Source organism: Bos taurus, chromosome 29, assembly GCF_002263795.3.
Source record: "Bos taurus isolate L1 Dominette 01449 registration number 42190680 breed Hereford chromosome 29, ARS-UCD2.0, whole genome shotgun sequence".
Lineage (NCBI taxonomy): Eukaryota > Metazoa > Chordata > Mammalia > Artiodactyla > Bovidae > Bos > Bos taurus.
Window position 1 is genome coordinate 32078160 of NC_037356.1, and position 22552 is coordinate 32100711.

General features: G+C 49.0%; 1 protein-coding gene across 3 annotated transcripts in view; it reads left to right on the forward strand.

Moving 5' to 3' along the window:
• FLI1 (Fli-1 proto-oncogene, ETS transcription factor) overlaps positions 1-22552 on the forward strand; it is a 131866-nt gene that overhangs the window by 25766 nt on the left and 83548 nt on the right. The window contains exon 1 of one of the 3 annotated variants that reach the window (XM_059882944.1): positions 6952-6976. The gene's annotated coding sequence lies outside the window, so the exon portion shown is untranslated. 3 annotated transcript variants of the gene reach the window in all.

Consider the following 22552-nt stretch of genomic DNA (forward strand, 5'->3'; position numbering starts at 1 on the left):
CGTTGGCCCTGATGGAGGCCAGCGCTGGGCCTTCCCTCAGTCCCCTCCCAGCCCCGGGAGCGCGCCGAGCCCTGGGCATGGTGGGGTCAGCTGTGGTTAGCCTGGCCGCAGGACTCTGCATTCCTTTTGGGCTTTGCTTGGTTTGGGTGGGTGTGACCACGAGTTTACTCTGGAGAAAACTGAGACAAAGGTCTATATTGGGCAGGATCTCGAATCTAATGACTTGTTTACAGATCCTGTACTTTTTCCAGGGCAGGGAGGAGGAGGGGGAGGAAAGGGCAAGCTGGCCACTGCGGGCACATTATTGTTTTTCAATCTAAGGAGGTGGGATCGTTTCAGAACCCAGCAGGGCATCTCCTGGCAGCCAGTGGGCAGAGCGGCACTCTGTGTAATTTTCCAAGGTGGGGAGGAAGCGGCGGCGGCCGTGGCCTCTGCCCACCAGCTTGGCTTCCGGGGCACAAACGCCCGCCCCTGCCACATGAAAGGCCCCGTGTCCTCCCACTGCAGCTTACAGCAATGGGGAGGGGGGGGGCTTGCTCCAAGTGCACCCCAGCCAGGGTACCCAGTAAAGCATGTGCACCTGCAGGATGGCCAAGGAAACAGAGCAGGACCTGTGTCAGCATGAAGCGATGCCCAGAAGGCCGTCTCGAATGGAAGAGCCGTCTCATTTAAGGTTCTGCTCTAAGGTGGCATTTATTTAATGACTGTTAAGTGTAAGAAATTCCGCTGCCCTCCCCTGAAAATTGCACTGCAGATTTGAGGACTTGTGCTTCTAGATTCTGGCCGTTCTTCTGGAGCTCAGAGGGCCTACTTCTAAGACATTTAGGCCCCCAGGGTTTACCCCCCAAAGGGCAGGTTTGGACCACAGGGCAGGCCGGAAGTGCCTGCGCCCACGTGTGCCCTGGCGCTTTATAGAAACGTCCCTATTGGGCCCACACCCACCCACGAGTCAGATGTTGTCTTTAGCTTTTATGAGGGGGAGACTGAGGCCCAGAGGTGTTCAGTGATTCACTCAAGGCCACACAGCGGCTACACTTCCTTTGCACAGTGTGCACAGATTCACAAGGCGAGGCAGGAACCCACGTGTGCCTGAGCTCCTCAGAGTGAAAAGAGGGTGAAGGAGGGGTCTGCAAGGTGCGGTCTGCCCTTCTCCTGGACTGTTTCAGTTGGGTGTGGCTGATTCAAAGCTGCCCTGCAAGAGAACGTGCTCCAGTCTGTGAGTAGAGGAGCCAGACCACAGGGCGCTGCAGATTCTTGCTTTGCAGAAATCTTCCAGATGTTGATGTGGGGGCATCTAAGGTGGTGCTGGGATGGTGGGAGTGGGGTGTCCCTGGGACCCTCTAAATCCTCTGGCAGGGAAGCCTCATAGATACTGACTTGCCCAGGGAACTCAGGAATGGAAGGGGACTCCAATTAAAAATAGCATCAGCTGTAGTAACCATCCTTCTGTAAACACTGTAACAGCTAACGTTCACTTTATACCCAGTCAGTTAGAAACTCTGTGATGCTGTGAACTCATCTGAATGCAGAGAGGTGGCCAGGGCAGCTAACACAGCTAGAAAGAGAGGCAGCCAGAAGCCATCCACCGGATTCTAATCCCAGTTCCCACCATCAACTAAATGGGATACAGTAATGATTCTCCCCCCATCTTCTGAGGCTCCCCCAAAGCTGGCGACCCAGGCCCGCTGTTGGTCCGCTTCCTTCCCATCCTCTCCCAGCCCGGCCAGGGTCTGACCCATGGGGAGGCCAGGTCTGCGGGAAGGAGTAGGTGGCAAGATTCCTTTCCACTTGTTTCCTGCACCTGGAAACAAGCACAGAGGCCATTATTTGGATGACTTATTGTTTAGAGCTTTTGTTTATTTTGGTTTGGTTTTTAAGAAACCTTTACAGAAAGAATTGTGCAGATTTTTCAAATTTCAATTGTTGTCTGCTGCCCGGCCCAGCTGACCACCTCGCCGCCGGCCGATTGCTGGATAAATCTTAGTTAGTGGCTACAGACTGTGTTATTTATCTGTACCCCCGTAGGTGGAGAGTCAGTGAAATGGGAGAAGCTGCAGAGCAGCTGAGGTTGGACTCAGTGGAAAATCCAGAAGTGCAGATGTGGATCCAAATTGGGCTGAAAAATCTCATGAGATCAGGCTTTCTTGGACTTCCTGCTTTTCGCCCAAGCAGTATGTTCAACATAAACGAACTTTCGGTATTTTGAAACTTCCGTTTCTGATCTCAGAACCTGGAAGTGAAGAGCTGTTGTGAACATTTCCACAAATTTTGTCATGGTTATTCTGGAGGCCAAGTCCAACCCGGTATTATGGAGCTTTTGGGCTCACTAACACCACAAGAGCCTGCCAGGACTTCCATAGAGGAGGGGGAAGGGCCCTCTGCCGAAGGGTCCAGGTTGGGGAGATCGGTGTTCAAATTGTAGCCCTGCCACTTCCGGCCGTGACTTAACCTCTTGGATGCTAAGTTTCTTCATCAGTTGGATGAAGAAAATATACCATTTCATAATGTGAGGACAGAATTCTCTGTGTGTGTGCGCGCTCTCAAACTCTCCCCTCTTTGCCCATGTACTTGTGTATGATGTGTGCATATATGTCTGTATGGTGCATACTTATCTCTGCACCCACACATACCAAATAGAGGTGTGTGTGCATGTATGTTTATGTATTATTAATGTTTACCTTGAATATGTTCCCCTGGGGATCTAGGGCAGCCAGTTTCTGACAGCAGCTGCATGTAGAAGTCAGTGAAATCTCCCTGATTCACTGTCCAGTGGCACCTCACACACAGGCACCGAGGGCTCTGCATGCAGAAAGGATGAGACTCTGTGAGGCTGGAGAAATCTCTGGTGGTGTAGAACAAGAAGCGAGACTTACCTTGCACTTTGGGAGCTGAGTTATGTTCATCACATCCTCTTTTGCTTCTAGGGTCTCTTGCTCTCCTGCAATAAGCTAGCAGGAATGCCAGGCTGGCGGGTGCAGTAGGAAAGCAAGGTGTGAGCAGAGCCCTGCCCAGGCATTGACTGGAAGGAGCAGAGGTGGGTGGGGGTGTGAAATGAGAGGAGAGACACAAAGAGGCAGGGACCAGAATGAGAGGTGCATTAACCCACCCTATGCTGCTAATCCATTCCCTGGGCAAGCCTACACTGCATAGACTGTGACTTCTTTGCTTCTCTGTTTTTTGGCTTACATTTTTCTTTTACTCATTAAATCTATTGCTTATTTTTAAGTATTTTTTAATAGCAATTTCCAAAGTACTACATTATCTTCGCATAAAATTTAGAAAATATGGAAAAACCTGGGAAAATGCCAAAGCGCCTGCAGTATAGCAACCCAGAAAACAACCTATTAATATTCGGGTGTATTTCCTTCCAATCTTTTTAATGCAGATATATATACATCCACGTCTGGTTTTTGTATAACCAGAATCGTATTGTTTTGCAATCTCCTTTTATTCTCTTTGTATTTAATTATGGCTGTTTCCCTGTATCATCAGGCGTTGTGGTAGGTCACTGTGTCTTATGGACTGCCAGATAAACCCTCCATGAATGTTAAGTGCCGCGTTTTTGGACAGTATGTGTCATCTTGCTACTCTTCAACTTCTGAAGCTGGGGTGGTGTTTTATAACAGGGCTAGAAAAGTGTTAGTGGCTCAGTCATGTCCAACTCTTTGTGACCCTATGGACTGTACCTTGTCAGCCTCCTCTCTGTCCATGGGATTCTCCAGGCAAGAATATTGGAGTTGGTAACCATTTCCTCCTCCAGGGTATCTTCCTGACTCAGGGATCGAATCTAGGTCTCTGGCATTGCAGGCAGATTCTTTACCGTCTGAGCCACTAGGGAAGCCCAACAGGGCTAGAATTCTTTCTTTTCTATTTTAATAAAATATCCTTTATGGGCTTTAGAAATGATCTCACATGAAGTGCTGAAAAAGGGATGTTGAAGCAGCTACAGGATCCCCCTTCAGTCGGAAATCGGGAGGCACAGGGGCCTGGGTTCACCCCTTTGGGTCACCCAGAGGGAGGCGGGATTGAGGACTTGCAGGCCAGTCCAGGGCCCAGTCTGGTGGCACCAGGACACCTACATCTCTGAGTCTGCTGCTACCACAAGGCTTCGTTTTTGCATAGGCTGTTTGACTTGCACAGACGTGGAAAGCAGCCACTAATAACAGAAGAGCTGCCTCTTCCGTCGTCAGGCCCGGCCGTGGCTGCTCAGCGACTTGGCGTCTGGGGCGGCGGCTGTCTGCCACACCTCTGCCCTCCCAGCAGCAGGGTCAGCCGGTCTGCTTGTCAGAAAGAGGCCAAGCCTCCCTGCCCACCCCGTGTGTGCTGGAGGTGGGGGAGGTAGACTTCTGAGGGCTCTTTGTCTGGTGAGGGAGCCCAACCTCTCTGCAGTGGGAGCCCCTCTGGCCACCCCCTGCCTGTCCCCCTCCACCCTGCTGATGACCTTCTTCTCCTCCAGCCCCCATGAACCAGAGCTCACTTGGCCAGCCTTGAGAAGCTGGAACCTCCTGGTAGCTTCGAGAGAATCTGTCTTTCCCAACTGAGTGCTGGCAAGTCTGTGAGGGAGAATTTTCTGGGAGGACCAGCAGCTGTGCGTTTATCCCGGCATGATACCTTGCAGAGTTGAGTCAGCCAAACCCTTCATCAAAGCCTGAACTCGCATGGTCCGCTTTGTCAACCATTCATTCATTCCATTAATAGGTATTTAGTGCCTCCTGTTGCAGGATTGGACTTCCCAGGTGGCGCTAGTGGTAAAGAACATGCCTGCCAATGCAGGAGACATAAGGGACACAGGTTCCATCCCTGGGTCGGGAAGATTCCCTGGAGGAGGGCATGGCTGCCCACTCTAGTATTCTTGCCTGGAGAATCCCATGGACAGAAGAGCCTGGTGGGCTACAATCCACGGGGTCACAAAGAGTCGGACACAACTGAGGTGACTTAGCAGGCATGCAGCGCACTGCAGGGCTAATGATGGGATGGAGGATAAAACAGCTAACACCCCTGCTCTCATGGAAGACACAAAAAATATAAAGGGAAGTGACTAGAATCGAAGAGTCGATGGTGGGAGTCTCGGGGGAGATATCTCCCAAGTAAGACCCTTGATACTCCTGTCTTAGGTTTGACAGTGGAATCCTGCCCTTAGTCCAGCCCCAGCCTCTGCTGAGCACACAGCTCTTCCAGCCGCTGAGCTGTAGAGAGACTATTGCTTTGGGTAAGATCAGTTACGGGCAGGAAAGGAGCCTGGCTTGAGCACACAGCCCCACAGACCCTTGTGGTCAGAGAGTTCCTAAATGAACTCGAACTTTGGGGGCTGGGATCTGTTTACTCTTGGCACACTGGGATTTCCTGTTTCTAAGAAAATGGGCTTAGATGCTCAGCTGCATTAACCAAACAACATGTTGACGCAAATGAATCTGAAACTTGCCAGCTCCAGACTCTCTAGAAGGTCAGATTTGGGAATGAGGCGTTCGGGTGACTTTCCAAACCCTGAGTTCCAAATCAGATGACTCAGACTAGGTATTTATTGGGGGTGGGGGTGGGGGGGGCTCCTTTCCAACCCTCCCAAACTGAACTCCTGCCAAGTGGCCTTCAGGTCGGAGACTCCCTGATCATCTTGGAGGGAGCAGGGGTGGGGGGACCTTTCCCCTGTCCACAGCTGGCGTTAGAAGCGGGTATCCCAAGTAGCTTAGCTGGGATGCTCTGAAAGATCCAGCCCCAGCATCCCATCTGCCTGAAATGATCACCATGAGCTGATTCCTTTGAGCCCTGGGAAGCTTGTGTCAAAATGCAACTTACTTATTGACATGACTGTCTGAGCTAACCTTAGCAAGGTCCTGTGAATATGGCAAATCTGGCAAGTTTTAACAGGGCATAAGGGAGGGCAGGACAGGAGATGACGTCGAGGATGCTTCTCAGAGAAGCCCAACCCAGAGAAGGGAGCGCAGGATGGGGATGTTCAGACACGGAGCATAACAGTCTAGTGACACCAGTTTGGTTGAGTGTAGATTCCAGAAAGCCCCATGATCCACCTGGCTACAGGTGGCCCTCATTTGGGACATTCTATCTCTTCTCTGTGGCCCCTAGACTCCAGCACACCTTGCAGAGCTGTACCTGATGAAGCTTCTGGGAGAAGCGCTTTCTCTGCTGGGAAAGATTTCACAGTTTTATCAATATTTGAACCAAGGGACTAAGTAGTGTGGCTTTACATATGAAAGTCGAACTATGTGAGTTGTTGTTCCTTCTTCAGTCGCTAAGTCATGTCTGACTCTTTGTGACCCCATGGATGGCAGCGCTACAGGCTTCTCTGTCCCTCACCATCTCTCAAGAGTCTGCTCAAACTCATGTTCATTGAGTCAGTGATGCCATCCAACCATCTCATCCTCTGTCGCCCTCTTCTCCTCCTGCCCCCCATCTTTCCCAGCATCAGGATCTTTTCCAAAAGAAAAGAGTCGGCTCTTTGTAAAAGGTAGTCAGTTATTGAAGATTTATTCCATCACAGAACTTACAGTCATTGAGATATTGCTGGTTACTGCTTCCTGACCAGCGGCTAGTTGGACCAGGTGAAGTTCCCTTGGGAAAACCCATAGTCCAGGGAATGTGAATGTCAATGCACAAAGTCAATACAGGAGCATTATTTTGTATTTTGATCGTGTATTAGGTATTGTGAACCATGGTGGTGGAAGTCTCTGAAGAACCAGGATAAAAACATATCTGCTGACAACTGCATACAAGTTCAAAGTAACAGTGGAACTATGAAAGGGAACAGAGGAACGAGTGGGGGATGAGACAGTGTATGTGGATAAGCCAAAAAGAAAACAGAAGAAAAGGAAAGTCCCTGTGGGTTCAAACTAGTGCAAGAGGGCTTCCTGGAGGAGGTGTGCTGTGATCCAGAAAGGTTCATCTTCATGCCTGTCCACATCACTGGAAAACAAAAGGCAGAATCAGCATCTTTACAAGCGTTGGCGGCCTGTGGGCAGTGGTGAGTAGCAATGGCTGTGAGGGATTCTGTGGAGTTTGTGCACAAGGGTCGAGATATTTCAGAGGTGGAAAGCAAAGAATTGTGTTCCTGGTGCCATCTATGTGCTGAGCACCAGGAGCGGGCATGGTGGGGGAAAGAGAAGGAAGGAAGGAGAATGGGAACAGAAAGACTGCTGGAGATTTCCAAGGAAGGGGTGGACGGAGCCCATCCTTTCTTTCATTAGAGTCATCATCAGAGGCGTGCTGAGCACCGTGCGGCATTGTGAATGCAGTGATGTATAAGGTGTGGCTCCTGTCTTTGATTAACAGTGTCCTGATGGACACGGGCAGACTCTGAAGGAAAGCAAGTGCTTTCTTTCACAATACTGTGTACTAAATGTCACAAGAGACCAACTGAAGAAACAACCAACTCTGCTGGAAATAGCTGGGAGAGCTGGGGAGGGCTTCGTGGAGGGCAGCTCATGATGGAGTTGGCTTTTTCAAGTGACTTCGGATTTACTTGGCAGGATATTCCAGGACACTGGTTCGATCCCTGGGTTGGGAAAACCCTGTGGAGAAAGAAATGGCAACCCGTTCTAGTATTCTTTCTGGGAAATCCCATGGATAGACGAACCTGGCGGGCTACAGTCTATGGGGTCGCAAAGAGTTAGACATGACTGAGCACGCGCACACACACACACACACACACATTCCAGGATGAGGGAGCATGAAGGGGAGAAGGATGTCAGTTAAGTGTGCCACATTTACAGGGCAACGGGCGGGGAAACTGGAAAGGAGCTTGGGCTTGACCCCCAAAGCTATCACTTTCATATCAGATTCTAGAGAATTTGAATTTTATGTCGTGGCCAACAAAAAAAATCAATACTTGTTTTTGTAAGGGAGTCGGATCAGCAATATTCATTCAATTCCATTAACTATGCATTTATAGGGCACCTACTACAAGCAAAGCATACACTGTGCTGGGTATTCCTAGCCCTCAGGGACCCTCTAAATCTGGGGAGGAGCAATGGAGACAGTGAGGAAAAGACCACAAACAACTAATGCAAGATTGTTGAGGAAGAAGCAGAGGTTCATGGAGGCAGAGATCCCCAGAACCCTACTCAGGCCCGATTCAGAGATTCTACCATTTCTCATTTCTTTCCTTGGTAATTATCCCTAGGACTCACCCTCTTTCCTCCAGGAAAACTGCATTTATTAACCCCAGAAGGAACTGTGGGGTTCAGGTCGGACTGTCAGCAAATGGGGGACTCCCCAAAGCCACTCAGTACAAGTAGCCAGGGCTATGACTCCAGGCTGTGACTCGAGGTGTTTGGTTTAGATAAAAACTATAATTAGCTGCCACAATTGCTGGTGGATGTGGGAGGGGGGATGGGAAGACTTAAATGTGAGTAGTTGTTTCTGGGTTCCTTTATTTCTGGCTCTTCTGATCTGGAGTCTGTGTTCAGCTAAATCCTTCAGTTTGCATATGCAAAGTAACCCCCTAGGTAGGCCTGAATAGCATCCCCTCCTGGGAAACTCAATCAGGGTCTTCCTGTGCCTTCCTCCTCCTCCTTCCCCTTCCAGTCCCAGCTTGCACATCATGCCATATCCACACCCTCTCGTGTCTTCAAGCAGTACCAGGGGGCTGGCCGGTCCCCTTCAGATCATAACCCACATCTCGGCCCCTCACACTCACCTGTGACCACAGGCAGGCAGAGGCAGGGGATTCAGACTCACTTCCTCAAATCTATCCTGCGCATGCCTCCAGGGGACTGTCTGAAGAGAAGCCTGCGGGGGCTGGCAGAGCAAGGCCAAGCCTGAGCCCAGACCTAGCTATTGCAGTGCCCGGTTTATAGAAAGATAGCTTGTCCTCCCTTTATGTGTTTGCCCTCCTTTTCTTTTTTTTTTTCTCTTCTTGCTCTCTTTCTGACTGAGTTGCCTCAGCGCTGGTGGTTTCAAAACTAGCAGCTGCAAACTTATGAAGGAAAAAAAAAAAAAAAAAAACCAAACCACAAAAACCCGTCTTGTGAAAACCGTGTGTGCCAGTCTAAAAGTGGCAGGCCGTGCGGGAGGAGAGCCTGCTCACGTGTTAGCCGCCAGGGTATGGGGATCACGACTGGGTCCGCACTGAGGCAGGACTTGCAGCATGGCCCGGGCCTGGGGGTGTGGGGGACAAGGCAGGAGAGAAGGAGGGTGGACTCCACGCAGGCTGGGAGCCTGTCAGGAATGACGGTCCGCCTTGGAGGAGATGTTTGAAAGTCTGGCTTCCCAGATGCAAATCACACCCGCTGTCACCACCACATCACTGGCGTCTTCCTCCCGAAAACCCAAGGTCTGACCTCTATCCTGGGTCCACTCGGGAGCTGGGGAAGCACCTGTACCTGCATCCTGAGTCCCCTTGTCCCCAGCTAACACCCACTCACACTCACCAGTGTGTTCACACCTTTTGGGACCTCCCCTAACCCAGCCTCAAACTCTGACTCCGTTGCTAGTTTCAGCCTGCCACTCAAGGTAAGAAGTAGGAAGGACCTGACAGGAGATCCTCAGACGTTCTTGGAGGAAACTGAGTCCTGGTCTGGCCCAGGTTTGAAAAAAGAAGTCCTCAGAAGTTTCAGGCTGGACAGGAGAGCTCCTTGAGTGACCTCGACAGGCCTGGGCTACTTCTCCTGCCCAAACTCTACATGACTATCCCCTTTGACCAGAACACAGAGGATGCTCAGGTCATTCGGCCAGATCATTGGGAGATCTGTGGATGGCCAGGCAGGCCACTCATAGACCTGCAGACAGAGAGCACGGAGGCCACCCCAGGAGGCCCTCGTGGAGCACACCCGTTGCCAAACCCTGTGGGGAAAGACAAAAGGGGGGACAAGACACAGCTCAATGCACAAGAGCCCAGTGGACTCCGGTTGTGAAAGCAAGGCAGAGGAATCTAGGGTAAGTGTGTCAGTATTTGAGAGGCAAGTTGGCGAAGTGATCAGCACTGGGTGGGGTTAATGACAGAAAGCTTCAAGGAGGAAGTAAGTTCTGAGTAGAGGTTGAAGGAGGGGAGGGACAACGGCTGGGCCAGAGGAGGGGGAAGAGGAAGTGTGTCCTGTGGGGGGAGGGGCTGGCCTTTGGGAAGGGTGAATGTGCTCTCCTGCTGGCCCTGGGAGCTGGCCACTTAGAGTTGGACCACTTGGTGGTCCCACTTAGAGTTGATATCATTTGGGTATATATATATATGTATTTTTTTTGATGTGGACCATTCTTGAAGTCTGTTGCGTCTGTTACAGTATTGCTTGTGTTTTACGTTTTGGTTTTTTGGCCACAAGTCATATGGGATCTTGGTTTCCCAGGTGGCTCAGTGGTGAAGAATCCACCTATCGGTGCAGGAGACTCAGGACATGTGGGTTCGATCCCTGAGCGGGCTATAGGATTGCAAAAGTCGGATACAGCTGAGTGACTAAGTACGTATGCATAAGTGGTATCTTAGCTCCCCAACCAGGGAATGAACCTGCACCCCCTGCATTTGGAAGGCGAAATCTGAACCACTGAACCACCAGGGAAGTCCCATTTGGTTGTATTCTTAAGGAGGAAGAATAAGATTTATAACAGGCGTGCTGTGTGGTGGCAAAGATGTAGACTTGGGAAGAAGCACATTTTAGCATCAGACAGATCTGGGTTCACACCATAGCTCTGCTGCTGATAAGCTGGGGAACCTCCCAAGCTTCACCTTCCTGAACTATAAAATGAGGAAATTGGCAACAATGAAATGAGATGAAATAACTTACACAAAGTGCTTTGTTCTGTACTTGGCCAAGAGCAGCTCCTAAATCGATAGTGGTCAGTACTATATATTTTATAGCTTACAGTTTAGCAAGGCAGCCACCGAAAACTGTTTAAGGTCCCTAGAGTGTCAGGCTTTCAGATTCTTGACGTCGGGTCTCAGCAGGTCAGGCCTGTGTCATCCTTTTAGTGGGATGAAGTCAGCCAAGCTTTGAGTGCTGGGTCCACGGCAGTGGTCGTGGACAGGGCTGACCCATCAGCTTCGAACATTGGCCTGCTGCAGCCAGAGGCCTCGAGGCATGGGTTCAAGTCCCGTCTGATTGAGAAGTAGGCACACCCACCCACCTGCACGCATGCTCAGTCGCATTTGACTCTGCAACTCCATGGATTGTAGCCCACCAGGCTCCCCTGTCCATGGGATTTCCCAGGCAAGAATACTGGAGTGGGTTATCATTTCCTTCTCTAAGCGTGTTCCCGACCCAGGGGTCAAACCCACATCTCCTGCGTCTCCTGCATTGGCAGGCAGATTCTTTACCCCGAGCCACCTTGGAAGCCTTTCTAACTGTTTAACAACCAGCTCTCTGATGTACGTAACCTGTTTCCCTGGTATAAACACTGCCACAGTGGCCAACTGGAAGCTGCCAGTGATACTGAACCTGAATCTGGGGCTGGGAAAAGGCATGTGCCGTGAGGTCTCCCCTCGTAACCCTGGACCAGCGTCTGCTGCCTCCCGCGGCTCCGTCCAGACGTGGGGAAGGACGCCTGTCCCCCGGGCCAGCCTGGTTTTGCTTCTTGTTTGTTTGTTGAGGGTGAGCGTTAAAGGAAGAGAGCATCCCTGCCGTCTCCTCCATCCTCCCCTGGGTAGAAGTAAAGATTCCCTCCCAGGACCCACTTCCCCTTGGGCCACTTCCATCCTGACTAGCAAGTTCACTTTGCTCACAAGCCAAAACAGGACAAAACAAACTGAGGGCTCTCTCCAGCTCTGCTTTAAGAAAGACCAGCAGGTGCAGCCTCCAGCTCTACCACCCTCGTTCTGGGAGCTGCGGTCCTTCCGAGGTGGAGTGGCCACCCCTGGAGCAGATGAGGCTTCACGTCCTTTGGGAAGTGGCTGCACCATCTGCCTTCTTCCTCTGAATTATCCAGCAGCATCCAGCACAGGCTTATGGAGCTGCAGGAGATCTTAGGGATGGTCTGGGTGCCCACTGACTGCCGTGAGGGTCGGACGGGGGCGAGCCCCTCAGATGGGGCAGGTCTGCACACCCCGCTCCCTTTCTGGCCTGTGCTGATGTGCACACATTTTCCTCAACCATTTCTTCCTCATTCCTGTGGTCCCTGCGGGTGTGAACTCCCTCGGGCAAGCCTTCTCTTCTTTGTGTGTTCCCCACAGGCACCCAGCACAGGGCTGGGCAAACCGCTGGACTAACTGATGAATAGATCTGCTCCTATTTGCAATGAAGGAACTGACAGGAGTGGTGGGAAAAGGAAAAAAATTGGGGCACCTCCCCTGGCAAATTCCATCTTTGGATTCCCTTCTTCAGTTACAAGAAATATTAATATCTTGTTTCTACTCCCTGTTTACCCCAGTGGGCAACTTCACCTGGATATCAGGTGGGTCTGTACAACCTACACCATGCTGAGGGATACAGCATGCCATGTAAAACCAACCACAGTCAGTGAGCTCCCTAGCTGGGGAGTGGGCTGAGGGGAAAACCCACGACTCCCCAAACCTCTGTTCCAACCACCAGAGCCACGCCTTCTGCCTGCGGCTCTCTCATTCCTCGAGGTGACCCACGCTGGGCTCCACGGTGACGCTGAGCTGCTGGTGCCTGTCTAGGTCTATAAGGAGCTGGCTGGACTCCTGGGGGAAGCCTAGTGCACTAGAGATGGGCCGCGGTGGCGCTTCTGCAGCGAGCACCTGCCTTCCCCCAGGCCCCTCGCCCTGTGACCTGGTGTGGATGGGGACACAAAGGGTACCTGACCGGGCTCTGCCCAGAGGCCTTATTAGGCTCTGAGTTTAGAAGAAAAGAGGGAGGGGGAGGGGTTAATAGAGTGACAGGAAGTGAGCTTATTATATTTATAAACAATGAGCCCATGTTCACATTTCAGGTGTCCTGATTCATCTCGCAGGTGGGAGGGAGGAACTGCTGGCAACCTTTCGCTCGGGGCTCCGGGTTTTGGAACAGGATTTCCTCTGCAAGTTGTCGAAGATCAGATAAAAGTCTTAATCTCAGGCACACACAGCCGCAGGCCTTGGGCCCTGCCACCGTGTGCTCGACTTTCAGTAATGAGACTGAACAATGGTTCGGGCCATGGGACAATTAAAGAGGTGGGAAGAGAAATGGGTGAGGTTGGAGGGATGCAGGGCTTCCCGTGGGAGATGCGGCCCGCTAAGCAGGAACACTGGCTGCGGTCCAAGCAAGGTCTCTTTTACACCCTTGGCCTCCTTGTACCAAAGAGAAAGTATACAAAAGAGAAACACATCCCTACCGCCTGTTTTTAAAGGATGGAAACGAGAGGCAGTCACTTCTGCTTCTCAAGCTGGTTTCTTCTGAACTGGCTGGAGAGCATGCCCCAAAATTAGCTGGGAGGGCTGGGATGTGAGGACAACTTGTAAACTTGTAAACAACTTGTAACAACTTGTAAGCATTCTCCAGAATGCTTGCACTCAAAGGATGCCTCCCACTTTTTTCCCCCAAAATGCATCTTTAACTTCAGCATCTTCTCAGAGCAGGCAGAATCAAGATGTTCAGGGGTCCCTTTATGGAGCGGCACGCTGCTCAGGAACCCTCTGCTCTACTGACCTCCAAGCTATTCTCATCTTCCAACACAGAGTTCATTCGTGTTGGCCAAGCCAACTAAGTCAGTTTTAGATATAAGGGGTCATAGAAACCTTGATGATCTTGGAATCAGGGTCTGTATTCTGCAGGATTCTTCCTGCTCAGAAGTCCCTCTTTTGATTCTTACTCTCACCATCTCCATTCTGCCTGCCGTGCATGTCTTTGGTTGTGTGGGAACTGTGCTGAAAACTTCACCCATCCTCGTTCATCTAATCCTCACCACCTCATGATCCCCATCTTACAGATGAAAACCCAGGTCTCAGAAATGTCTCCTAACTTGCCCAAGGTCTGCCAGTGCACACATTAGACCAAAATACTTCCGTTCTCACTTTGTGGAAACAGTATTTCAGTCGCTCCATTGTCCTAATGGGGTTTTCCTGGTGGCTCAGCAATCAAGGATTCGCCTGCCAATGCAGGAGACACGGGTTCGATCCCTGGGTTTCGAAGATCCCTGGAGGAGGAAATGGCAACCCACTCCAGTATTCTTGCCTGGAGAATCCCATGGACAGAGGAGCCTGGCAGGCTACAGCCCATGGGATGGCAAAAGAGTCAGATACCACTTAGCGGCTGAGCACAAGCACGCGCATGCACATACACACACATACATTGTCCTAACACTCATCCGGTGTTCATTCAGCGGAGAGAGGAGTGTGGTAAAGGGCAGACCACTACTACTAAAGCCATGGCCCAATTCAAGAATGTACTAGGGAAAGGAAGTCGCTCAGTCGTGTCCGACTCTTAGCAACCCCATGGACTACAGCCTAGAATGTACTAGAAGGCTGATAAATAAGCTGGCCTTCCCAGGAAGCCACTTCCAAAGTGATGAAGAAGGGCTCTTCTCAGAGGAGAGACCCAGGGTGAGAGGCCTTTCTCCTTCCCTTTGGCCACTCCCGTGTGAGGACAGGGGTGACTCCCTGAGTCTTGACACCACTGCTGCCCTGTTGACTCTGCCTCTGATAGAGTTCAGGGGGACTAGACCAAGCCTGTGTGATGAATACACCACGAAGTGGGGCGGGTGGAGAGTGTGCTTAGTTATTTGCCAGGAGGATGCAGTGGGGAGTGAGGGGAAGTAAAGCCTAATTAGTGAGTTTCAATTTACGGAATCAATGATTTTCCCAGATGGGCTGTATTTAGAGACTCCTGGAAATCCTGCGTTTTTCTACCCCTGGTTCCCATCCTTTCCAAGCCTCGGCTGAATGGATCCGGAAATCCCTTGGGAAAGAAAATGCATGGGTCTGTTCACCTTGAAAATGAAGAAACCAAAGAGGCAAAAGGTCCCTCTTCCTTCTCAGGTGGACTGATTAGTTTTACAAGCACCTGGGAGACCCCGAGGAAAATGCAAATGCCAAGTCGTCTCCCGGTGAAAAAGCACGTAATAATCTGTGCAAAACAGCACCTCTGGATAAACACAATGTGGCTATATATATATATACCATGGTCGTTTCCTGTTGCTCTGCAGCTTGTACAACGAAGGTGGGGTGAGGCTGCGGCCATAAGCCGCATGGTGACATGTACATTAGCCGTGCCCTCTGCTTCCTGTGCTGCTGATCGCCCTAAGGGGACCAGCTTGGCACTGCTCAGAGCTGCCCACAGGCAGAGAGCCCCTGAGGTCTGACCTGGGGTGTCTGTCTGTGTCTGTGAGGTGCACTCCCATTCTCCCTGGGTACCGGCTGCCTTTGTGCAGAGAGATGTCAGTGCACAAAGCACCAAAGAGCCAGCAGCCGGCATGCATGTCTAACGGTCTGCTTGTGTAACTTCTGCACCACGGAACCAGAGGTCTGGGAAGAAAGGGTGGTAACAGATGAGCGGCCCTTGTTCCGTTAAAGGGGCAGCTTCAGTAAAATAAAAAAAAAACCCTTAGCGAAGTTGTATTAAAAATCATTTTGGTGAAACCTAGGGCTCACAGCCCATGTGCTAGAAACCCACAATGCCAGGAACAGCAACCATGATTGGACTCTGAGAGTGGCCTCTCATCTTAGGATTTCAAAATGCTTGAGTAGACATCTCCCAGTGTAATTTTGGATTTGCAGACCAGAGTCCCACTTTACTAAGCAGTGAAATGTAGGCACCAAAAATGCAGAGATTGGCCCCACACCTAGAGCAAGTCAGGAGAAGAGACTGGAGTAAAATTCACCAAGACTCACAGTTTTCCATCTGCTAAGCCAGGGATCGCCACCCCATTCCCAGGTGCTGCCCCTCTCCTCTTGTGGGAGGTCCAGGATGGAAACTGGCATTTTTCAAAAGTGTCATTTTTTAAGTTTGGCATTTTAAAAATTTTCAGGAAATTCTGTTGTGCAGACAGAATCACCATGGGTCTTAATCACTTGGCCTGACATGTTCTACATGAATTGTTAAACTAGAATGCTGTAATTTATCAAGGCAGTAAGCAAATATTGAGTGCATACTGTCTGCGGGCTTGATGCTGAGTCTTGGATACAGAAGTGAACAGATTAGACCAATGATTCTGCTTTAAAGAGTTTTCTAGTGGAGGAGACACTATCCCAGTTTTGAACAGATAAAGTTTAATTTTGCACATGTATTTCTAAATATGGTTTGTGTGATGACGACAGGGTGGAGAGAATAACTCAAGGCTGGATGTAAGTTAGTCTGAAGATTCAAAGCAAGACCCTCTGAAGATAGGACATTTATACGTAAATGACAAAGATGGAAAGAAGGACCGTGCATCCCCAGTCTTTCAACACAAAACCAAAGCCAGTTATGATTCTAAGAAGCAACTAGTTACCACAAAAAGAAGAAAAGGGTTGGGGGTGGATTGCTGTCTTGAGCTTAAGAGCATTTATCTCTATTGAGGGAACCATGGCTCCTCCTCCCAGTGGTGGAGGTGGTTTATGGCAGGACAAAGGGGAAAAAATGAAACGCAGGGACATAGGGTCCACTGGTAACTCATGATGAAGGTTCTCTTAGGGCACTGATTGCTTCCAGAGTGAGTCTGGGGGACGTTCACAGGTGCTTTATGCAAACAGGAATCTGATCAAATTAGTGTGGGAAGCACTGGCTTATGCACATATCCAGAGGCCCATGTCTCAGGACTTAATCAGATAACCTTACACATGCTGACATAGATCGTGAATCTCTAAGGGGAGGAGAGGGCTGATACGGTCTGCCGTGTTTTCCAAAAATATGTCATGGTGGCACAGTTTTTCCATGAGCACCTAACCAGGTTCTGAAATATGATTCTGCCTAAGACCCTCTTGGGGAGAATAACAGATGGTGAAACCAAGAATCTGGTTCTCTCCATCTAGAATGGTCTTCACTAGCTTCCTTTTTAACCAACACCTCAAGAGATTTTGAGGCAGCAAATCCAGGAACCATACTTCAAGAAAAACTAATAGGACTAGAATTCCACGGAGCATCTCCATATCTTTGCTCATTTCCATGACTGGCCTCCCTGGCTCTTCTGTGTTCTTTTAAACCTGGTTCATGCTGAGTGGACACAGCTAAGTTATTGGGCCAGGATAGACTTTTTACAAAATCATTTATTTATTTATTTGGCTGTGCTGAATCTTAGTTGAGGCCTGTGGGATCTAGTTCCCCAACCAGGGATCAAACGCATGCTCCCTGCATTGGGAGTACGGGGTCTTAGCCAATAGACCACCAGGGAAGTCCCAGCATAGACTTTTTTAAAGTAATAATAATAATAAGTAAATGAGTTACAGACAGCAATTTCACCCTTGGTCTAGAATCTGCTGGGCGTCCCGTGTGGGGTTACAAAGGCCACCCTGGTCATTTGGACTCAGGTTGGCAGGAGCATCACGTGTGGTATGAGATGCTGTGCGTCAAAAATTCCTGAAGCTGTGCAAATACTGGGTCCATCAGAAGTTTTCTTCTGCAGCATATACCCACCTGCCTTTGTCTGATTAGCTCCATCTCTTTAGCTACCTCCCTTGCTTTCCAAGAAACACGGGTACTCAGAAAGACCCTTCTGGATGCATTCATATGCACAGAAGTTTGTGTCTTTTATTCTCTCCCTTCTGTCCTGGCCACCAGAAGGAAACAGGCTGGAGAAATGGGCTCTTTGCAGAGGGTGTGGAATCCCCTGGCCCCTTCTATCTGGGTTGCATTCAGCATCCAGAGGAGGGGGGAGGACCAAGCACGTGATCAGACAAGGCTTGTTGCTAAGAGGCAAGGTTCAGATTACTCACCTGGGTCCCAGTAACTCCCCACCCCCACCCACCAGAGCTCCAAGTACTCCACGGCTGCAGATAGAAAACTCGTTTGGTGTTACACTCCGAAAGCATTCCAAAGACCAATGTGCCAGTGATCTGAGTTGGTTAAAAGATAGCCTGGAGATGGGAAGAGGAGATGCAGAAAGAAACATGTGAGAAAAATCGTGTTTTCCTGCACATTTAATAGCCCTGCCTTGTCCTTCTCAGAGCAAGCAGCTGAAAAAATTTAGAGAAATCTGTACTTGTGTGTGGTTTCTCAGGTTGGTGCAGTGGTAAAGAATCCGCCTGCCAATACAGGAGACTCAGGTTCGATCCCTGGGTTGGGAAGATCCCCTGGAGGAAAGAAGGGCAACCCACTGCAGTATTCTTGCCTGGAGAATCCCAAGGACAGAGGAGCCTGGCAGGCTGCAGTCCATGGGGTCACAAAGAGTCAGACACGACTGAGCACACACACATATAAAACTTTTGTGTGAGGCAGGTCTAAAGATGAGTTTTGTGTGAGAACACAGACAAAGAACCAGGTTAAAAGTTGAGGATGGTTGTGACTGAAACCACGGTGAGAGAAGTACCTTTCCTTCAAGATGACTGCATACTGACTGCTTGTCTTTCTGACTCACACATTCTGCATCTTAGTGTGTTTTGCTTGGTTTGCACTAATCCTTTGGCTGGTGGTCATTTGCTCTTGGAGGCCAGTTTCGCTTCCTGGTTTTGCGAAAATGGCAGTGTGGCCGGTCGCTCGGGCACACTGTATCAGTGCGGGAAGTGTGCAGTTTTAAAATGTCAAAGCCAGCAGCCTCCTGTCCGGTGCCTGCCATCAATCAGCAATGTCTCTGGACCCCCAAGGAGCCTGCTGCCAGTTAAAACGGTAGCGCACAGACAAAGATCTTGCCTCAAGACTGCCTACTATCTAACCGAGGGCATGATCAAAAGGGAGAGAAAGATGGGATCAACAGAAAAAGTAAATGCACTCACTGCTACAGTGTTTTAGGGCAAAGCGTGAGTCAGAGAAAGGGCTGCCCATGGGGAGGGCAGGGTGTCTGGGGTCCAGAACATGGGTTCACATTTTTTTCACTGATGGGCTGTGTGACCAGAAATGAGGTCTGAGCCTTCCTGTATCTCCCTTTCTTCGTCAACAAAATGAGGAGGGGGGGTGATAATATTACCTACCTGTTCAATTTATTCTGGTGATTAAACAAGGTTATAGGTGTGGGAAGCTTCCCAGGTGGCTTAGTGGTAAAGAATTCACCTACCAATGTAGGAGACGCAGGTTGGATCCCTGGGTCAGGAAGATTAACCTGGAGAAGGAAATGGCAACCCTCTCTAGTATTATTTCCTGGGAAATCCCATGGACAGGATTGGAGGAGGCAGGTGGGCTACAGTCCATGGGGTCATAAAGAGTCAGACACAACTTAGGGACTAAACAGCAATAAATAGGTATGGGAGGGCTTCCATTAAGATAAATGCCTTACACTATAAAATTGTCTAAAAGTTCAGTTGTTATTATTGCTACAGTAACAGCATGGAGGGCAATCAGTCTAGAACATGCATCATCAGCCATTTCCCCTAAAAAGCGAGAGAGGAGCAGAGACTGAGCTGAGTATAGGGATTAAACCAGCCCAGTACTCTGTTCTGGCCCCGTCATTCTTGGCTCGGAATTTCTGTATCACTACTGAAAGCTAATCATGGTTACCAGTTGTACTGAAAGATTTAAGATGAACTTATCACATCTAAGATTTGAAGAAATCCAAGAAAAGCCTGTACTTCCTAAGTTATCACTTGGTTTTAATTTTACGGAGCTACCTTCAATTTAGGAGAATTTTGTGACTGTGCAGTTTGTGTAAATTCCATAGAGATCCATTTGATGACTAAAAAATGATCATAGTAATTATGAGTATTATTAAATATATAGATAAGAGAGGCAAATATAAGGTGTCCTTATGACATCTATGTGATTGTCATTTCCTAGGTAGCTAGATGGGTTTCTCTGGTATCTCAGTGGTAAAGAATCTACCTGCCAATGCAGGAGACACGGGCTTGACCCCTGCATGGGCAAGATCCCCTGGAGGAGGGCGTGACAACCCACTCCAGTATTCTTGCCTGGAGAATCCCCATGGACAGAGGAGCCTGGTGGGCTACATTCAGTGGGGTCAAAAAGAGTCCGACACAGCTGAAGTGGCTTAGCACAGAGCACACAGGTAGCTAGATGAACCAGGAGACTGTATTTGGCTATGGTTGGAGAATTAATTGTGAAATGCTAATGAATTTCGTAGGCCTTTGTGAGTCTTCTCCTCCCTTATATGCTAGGTCCTGTTGGAAATTCACATGATTCCCACAAACAGAAAATAATACTGAGAATAATTTTTTTTTTTAATTTTCCTTTAAGGATCTCATGTGCTGGTCTGAGAAATTGTTTAATCCCACTTTAAAGGGAGGACCTTGGGAGGAATAAGACAAAGACCAGTTGAAAGAAGCAGCTAGAATTAGGGACTGGTTGATCCTGAAGATTCCTAATACTAACATTTGGTATCAGAGGCCAAATGTCAGTTCCTCATACATCTCCAAGGCAGCCATCTATCTGCTTACGCATTGAGACTGCGTTAAGACTGAGACTTTTCTCCTTCAATCCTTCACCCAACCCCACTAAACAGGAAATGCAAACCACTTGAGCTGAACAAGCAACTGCCCCCCTGGGCCCCACCCCCACCCCACCCAGCATAAGTACTTTGTTCTCTGCTTTCCATTCATTTTGATGAGCTATGTACATTCATTTCATAGATGCAGGGCAATCAGTTAGAAGTTGTTAGAAAAAAGAAGACTGGGTCATAATTCTTACCCTCAGATATCTTGCCTTCAGGAAACTTCCAACCAAAGAGGTCCTGTGAATTGATAAGCTACAGCTTTTGATGGTGATATTAGCAGCTCTTGATATTTAGAAATTTTGGGGGCACGTACTTGTAGCGGGCACATCACATTTAAAGTTCTGATCGTTGACTTGATATCCTAAATTGGTTTGTCACTTGATTGACTTTGGAGAGGCAGGAACCTGGAGAGACTTCTTGAGACACATCCATTTCAGACACTCCCAAAACATGCCAGGTCCATATAAAAATCTCATCTGAAGCTACCTCATCTAAAACCAGAAGCCTATGGCTAATCGTCCACCAGTAAACTGTTTACTGACTTTCTGGGGCAAATGTTCAGCAAATACTATATGATCAAAAGACAGCTAGAAAGAATGTTTTGCTTTTTTAAAAAATTCTAGATGAGACAGATGATTGCCTATGTGCATTCTTTTTCTGTAACACTATTTGCATACATTAAATATTTATAGCTCAATTTTTAGTAGTTTTCCAAATGCATTGTAATTTGTGGGTATCTGAGTGTGTGCAGGTGTGTGTGCGGGGGACAGTGAAAAAGACAAGGGCTTCTCGTCGTTGGGGGTAGAACCTGACTCAGCACCCCAGACCAGTCCAGCCCAGTCTGAGTTCCAAAGGATGATACGAACCAGATGAGTCCCTGTCCAAGCCCCAAACAAACATATTCTAAAGGACCCGTCAGTGTAAAGAACATGGGCATCTGCACTCTAGGTGCACACTTAATTCATTAAATAGATGAGGACTTCTGAAAACCCTTAACTGAATTTGTTGAATCTAGCCAGTTTCTTAGTGATGATGGTATGGGCTCTCGATGGGAGCAGAATATAGAGACAGAGGGAAGGAAAGAGCCCAGGGCCAGCACAGCTCTGTCCCCACATCTGTAGATGGAGGGGACCCTCTGATCACCTCCCAGCATTATCCTCAGGTCTGTCTGAACTGGGGCTTCCCCGGTGGCTCAGTGGTAAAGAATCTGCCTGAAATGTAGGAGGCATAGGAGACGCAGGTTCAGTTCCTGGGTCAGAAAGATCCCTTGAAGGAGGGCATGACAACCCACTCTAGTATTCTTGCCTGGAGAATCCCATGGACAGAGGAGCCTGGTGGGCTACAGTCAGTGGGGTTGCAAAGAGTCACACAAGACTGAAGCAACTTAGCACATGCACACATGTCTTAACTTGGAGCTGAAAAACCAGACTATGAAGCACAAAGTCAAGTATTCATGAGTGAGATTGGTAGGATAGACATAACCTGGGCCTATTTTGCATTTCTCCAGACTCCCACTATGCCGGCTCACTGGCCTTCTGCGCTGGGCTTCTTCCAGGGTCAGTGAACTTAAATTTTACTCAGTCCTACATGGGAATCTCATCCAGCACTCCGTCTCCAAACCATGAAGTCAACCATGAACAAGATCTTCCTTTTTTTACCCTTCTTTTCAATTTGATTTTTAGTCAAATAAATAATACAAATACATTATTGGGAAAAAAAAAGTCAAATAGAGATAAAGTCAGAGCCCCCTGACTCTGAGGTGAGACCACACCCAGTCTCACTTCCCATCCTACAAGTGGCCATGGAGGGTTTATTGAGGGCGTAAGATAGATCGTTTGAATGATGCATCACTTTTTCCCGCAGGAAACTTTCTTTTTGGCTGAGTTCCAGTTACTTTTGCTGTGATGTGACTTGTGAGGCTTTTGTGGAGAGTTTACTTTCTATCCAAATGCAGATGGTCTACACTGTATGTCTAATGCTGAAGCCTTGGCAGTCAGGTGCAGAACCGCTTAATTGAAGTTTGCGTGGAAATAACTTATTATCTTTATGGAAGTAAATAGCCATCTGTAGTTCCTTAAGTAAAAGACATCAGCACCCTAGAACTTGGGAGCTGGGACGGGTGGCAAACTTCTACCATTGTGCTTCCCATCTTAGTCCTAGTAAGTCATCT